The sequence below is a fragment of the Sabethes cyaneus genome, chromosome 3 (genome assembly GCF_943734655.1).
Source record: "Sabethes cyaneus chromosome 3, idSabCyanKW18_F2, whole genome shotgun sequence".
In the NCBI taxonomy this organism is placed as follows: Eukaryota; Metazoa; Arthropoda; class Insecta; order Diptera; family Culicidae; genus Sabethes; species Sabethes cyaneus.
The window spans coordinates 39196345-39202344 of record NC_071355.1 but is presented as its reverse complement, the minus strand read 5'-3'; positions in this window follow the sequence as shown (position 1 = coordinate 39202344).

Genomic DNA, 6000 nt, shown 5'->3' with positions numbered 1-6000 from the left:
CACCCTAATAGTGTAAAAAGTTGCGCCATATTTTTTAAATAAACTTTTTCAAAGACGTACTACCTGGAACATTAAGCATTTTTACGCTAGAGCACATGATCGCGTTTGCTGAAATAATTTCATCAATGTTTTATCAAATAACTTTTGACTGGTAAGGTCAATTCTAATAAGATTTAGCATATATGTTCACAGCGTTAAGGCCTCTCTTAAATATCTGGTTAAAATCGTTATAAATAATTGTAAATTTTATTATGCTTTACACAACTGCTCATAATTTTGAAATTAAACATCCAATCAAAAAACAAATCAATAGTGGTCTATGAGACTACATTACCTACCAAATGAGACTAACAGCGCATAATTCGGTTTGACCATCTCTGAGAAACGTTCGACTAATTGACACTTTGAAAAAGCACATTTTTAAGCATAACTTTTGAACCGCTTGATCATTTTCGATAACTTTTCCAAAAAATTTGCGGCAGCAAGAATTTTCATTTGATACTAAAATTGTTGAAATCGGTAGGGCGGTTCCCGAGAAAATCATGCTACGTAATTTTTACATTTTTGCTTATAACTTTTAAGCAAAATGTCGGACCGCAAAACAATTCAAATGAGCATAATAGCAAGCGAATCGGTTCAGCCATCTCCGAGAAACGAACGATTAAAGTCAAGCGTCCCACACACACACACACACACACACACACACACACACACACACACACACACACACACACACACACACACACACACACACACACACACACACACACACACACACACACACACACACACACACACACACACACACACACACACACACACACACACACACACACACACACACACACACACACACACACACACACACACACACACACACACACACACACACACACACACACACACACACACACACACACACACACACACACACACACACACACACACACACACACACACACACACACACACACACACACACACACACACACACACACACACACACACACACACACACACACACACACACACACACACACACACACACACACACACACACACACACACACACACACACACACACACACACACACACACACACACACACACACACACACACACACACACACACACACACACACACACACACACACACACACACACACACACCCCAAGTAGCACTTGTAACTAATCATAAAAATAAAAAAATGCAAAAAGGTTGCACAGCAGTTCGTGTAACGAGTTAGGTTACATAAAATTAAAAATAGTTACTTTTTAGTTTTCTAGTGACAAAAATCTCAAAAAGTTACCAATTAGTTACCAAATGACCAAATTGAAACCTTTTTTTCGAACTGTCAACAACTTGGTCGTCGCAAAACAGTCACCTCTCAGTTACGAGTTACCAAATAGTTATCATGTGACACAAATGAAACCTTTTTCCAAACTGTTATCAACTTACTGGTCGCAAAACAGTTAGTTTTCCGTTACGAGCAGTTACGAAGTCAAAAAAAGTCGGCTAGTACCATTTTCGCCACAACTTGTTCACGGTTCCGTGTAAACACAACAGAACGGATTAAGCAAAAACTAGATCTCAAGAATTTTACTAATGGTAAAGATAAACAATTGGTACACGGGTTGTAAAATGCTCTTGTAAATGCGTTTATTTACTTAATTGATGGTAGGGGAGTGTCGTCGTGGTTGGGCCACGTTTTGGAATTCGCCCATAACTTTCGTTTCAAAAGGAATTTTGGAAATCTAAATACATCATTACAAAGGTTTAAGAATAAGTTATATTTCCGGAAAGTTTTGAACTGATTGCTTGAAAAATAAAAAAGGTATAGGCATTTACGTGAAGACAAAAAATGTTGTCATAGTCGGGCCATGTTGTACAGCTTGGGCCACCGCAGAAAATCTAAGACATACGTATTGAAATTCTATATAGAGACATGAAAAGAATGAATTCCGTGAACAACGGCTCATTTAGGTACAAATACCCTATTTTTAATCGCATTTTTGCGAAATTATGGCGATCTTGTAAAATCAATATTGCTACAATCGCCTTTTCTGAAGTGTACAACTACAACGAAACAAACAACACAAATCCAGGTTTTTATCGTATTAATTTTGCTTTATTTAATCACATTTTACGTGACTGACATTCTGTAGCGATTATTGCGCTTCTGCGCTTAAAATTATGGTGGCTCAACCACGGCTACTCAAGTGGCCCGACCTGTACAAATAGCGCTTTTCTAGTATTTCACCTTAGCTTTCTCAAACACCTTACTAGAGGGGATTTTTCTATAGTATTCATGTGCAGCACAACACACTTCATACATTTTCAAAATTTATCTCGATAATTGCATTTCATGAATCATTTCTTGAAGAAAAGTTCATTGCGCGTGGAAAACTTTTTTTGGAAGATTTAGTCACTGAATTCAGTACGAGTGTTTTGAATACACGATTGAAACTCACAATATTGTGAAAAGTTAGCTATCACAGTAAGAAGTTTTACAATGATTGTATCATAGATATCATGAGTTACTAAAACTGTAAAATCGTGATGGCCCGACCATAACAGTGGCCCGACGATAACGACAATACCCTACTTGGAATCTTCTCCGCACTGACAAATTTTGATTATTTTCAAAAGTCAAAACGCTCAAGTTACATCGAAACGAAACCGGCAATGAAAATAGGTTACAGTGTAACTTAGAAATGACGACATAAGAAATAAGTGACCACAATAGATTTAATATTGGTTGAAAGTTGCTCGGTAGATAAATTCGATTCTGCAGTAATTCTACTTGCATACAATGGGAAACCCTTGAGGTGATGGTGGCTAACCCCATACATACATACACAATAGATTTAATATTGGTTACCGTAACCGATAGCGTAACCAGGTCGAAGGCTAAGGTTACGTGCAACTAGAATGTAACTGAAATGTAACCTTCTATGATTAACACTGCTGGTAAACTGTTTTATTCAAACTGAAACTATTTTTTGATATTAAATTAACACTTTCTTTTCACAACAATCACTAAAACACCTTTTCCCGATATCTATGAACAATGTCTGCTTAAAATCATTTCATGCAATATGCCGAAAATGATACAAAACTTCAAGGAAGATGGTGTCGTAGTTAAAACCAAAGGCAACATGGCTATGAATTTTACTAAGTGATAGCGAAAACAATTTGTTTTTTATTGATTTCTAGGTGAATGCTCCACTAATTCATTATTGCTAAGAATAAATTTAAAAAATCAGAAAATTAAAATTAAAATTTTTATATTTGTACATATTTGTTTTACAAAAAATCAATTTTTCAAAGAGGTAAGTAACGAAAAGCTATATTAAATAAGAGCGCGTGAATTTTTCAAAGCTAGAATCATGCATTTCACCATAAATTTGAAACTGCATTAAAATTTGTGTTGAAATAACAAGCGAAATTTATACAGTCTTCTATATTCAACAGTTAAATTTACTGCTTGACGTTGACAGCCATAGATTGGAATAAAAAACCTGCTGCATTGTTTTCGCTATGCAATAAAAGTTTCAAGATAACTAATTTGCCACCAATTGAAAGTCAATTTACAGTTTATGTGTAACTTCAATAGTAACCATTTTGTAACTATACATGTTACATATTGGTTATTGAGTAACTGTTAATGTAACCATATTTAGTTACATAAGTTGCGCTATTTCGGTTACACAACTGTTATATTTTAGGTTACTGTAACCGAAGTTTTACATTTAAATTTGTCGCATATCAGCCGCTGCGACTCAATTGTGACAACGTGTGCTACTTGGGACACACACACACGCACACACGCACACGCACACGCATGCCGATGAATATTTACTTACCTACTGAAGCATCTTTCCGTCCTAAGTCAACGCCTGTTGAACAACGTTTCGCCAGTTAACTCGGCTGTGAGCAACTGCTCTCCAATTCCTCGGACACCGAGTACTCTCCGCCCGATCTCGCTCCACCCGGTCTAACCATTTTGCTCGCTGCGCTCCTGGTCGTCTTCTTCCTACTGGAGCTTGATGGTCTACTCCCGGCGTTCCGACTGCGGGCGCACTTGGGGCTCTGAATAAGCGCGATGGCGACGACGCGGCGTAACTGCGACGGCGTCGTTGGCAGGGATGCTCCTTCAGCTTCAAGATATACCGATGTGGTGGTAACGGCGGACGTGTGGACCAAATTCGGTACAACTCAGGTACAGTTTCGGGTCACGTTGGTAACCGTCAGGTAAACGCAGGAAACTCGAGGGTCCTAAGAGCGAGATGGTTTGTTTAGTGTCGTGTTTTGGAGCGGTCATGGTCGGGAATATGCCGTAAGAATTTTCCATGTTATCCATGTTAGCTTTGCTCCATTTTCCGCCACCTGGTGGTGAGTGGGTGGAAGCCGTTGACGTATGGCTGCGTACACGTCATCGGGGAAAGCTGTCCGCAATAGAGTGCTCCAACTACTCTCTTTACAATTTATTGCGGGACATTTATATTTTGCACGCGCGACAGTCTCCTAAATCTTGGGCAGAGACTAAGCCGACGGTTACAGAGTACTCGCAGGTCCTCCTCGAGCATTGTCCAAGTTTTATGCCCGTAAAACAACCGGTCTAATAGGCGTCTTGTCTTTGTACGGGGACTTAGTCTGCTCGACTGCAATAGCTTATGAAGCCCATAGTAAGCACGACTTCCGCTGTTAATACGCCTCCGAATCTCACGACAAGTATCATTGTCTGCCGTTACCAGTGACCCAAGGTAGACAAATTAGTCGACTACCCAAACTCATCGCCGTCGGCCTATGAAGATTTAGATTCGATAAGTCGACCAACCAAACCTTCCGCTCCTTGTGTTTAGATGTACAATACTCACAATGCTAGACAAGTATGATCGTTATGATGTACCACTCCAACCATACAGATAACCAAATTAAACTCTATTGTGGAGCCAAATGCTTCCTTGTATAAATGCTATGGTGAGTTTCAGTGAGCCAGCTAAACCTAACTACCGTCGAAATGGTACCGAAAACCAGATGAAAGGCCCCCAAATATCCTGGCAAGCTCCAGAAAAACATCAAATAGGAAACCAAAAACCATACGGACCCGGGGTTGCTCATGCTGTTTTCAAGAGCTTTTCTCCATTGTACTCGTCCTGGGCTATTCATCGCCAATTCGTTGAGCATCTCGACACTCGCAAGTCAGCTGCCATTTGGTCGAGCTACGCAGCACGTAAGACCCCTCTTTTTCTAGAGTCGCTGGTGCATTTTTGCGACATGACTGGCCCACCGAAGCATCCCGATTTTCACCACGTGTACGATGGGAATCATGTGCCTGCGCCATTCTCTGCTTTCTGCTTGTACTCCGCCAAAAACAGTCCGCAACACCTTTCGTACAAATACACGTCTATCTTCCATAAGCAAGGCTGCACAAGTCTTGGGGAGTGAAAAGAAAGCCCGAATTCCACCTTAAATGCATCATTGAACCTCCTTGGCTGTATTATTAGCGGTCCCCCAATATATTTGGTTTGCGGCATTGATTTTTTACCCAATCCTCTTAACCTCCGTTTTTGGACTAGCGTAGATTGTAATGAAGTAGTAATGATATGAAAGTTGTCTACAAAGACAAAGAGTTGGCTACTTTTGCTGAAGTTCGTCTCATTCGTTCCGATGCTCACTCGTTGGATCAATCACACTTTCAATAACGATGCTAAACAAACAGTCCAAAGGACAATTCGAAAGTTGGTCTGGATAACCGTTCTTGTGCACTAACTGCCATAGCTCTTCACGTTTAACTGTATGCGTATGCTGCCTTGGAATCCACGTCAATATTAACCGAGGGCATGTTGTACTCCTGACAACTCGGGATAAATTGTCAGAGTGAGAAAATTTGACTCGTAGTAGCACGGCCTCTCGTAAAACTTGGCTGATACTGCCCTACGAAATTTCTTGCTATTGTAGAAAGATGCCGCAACAAAATCTGGGAGCACTTTGTA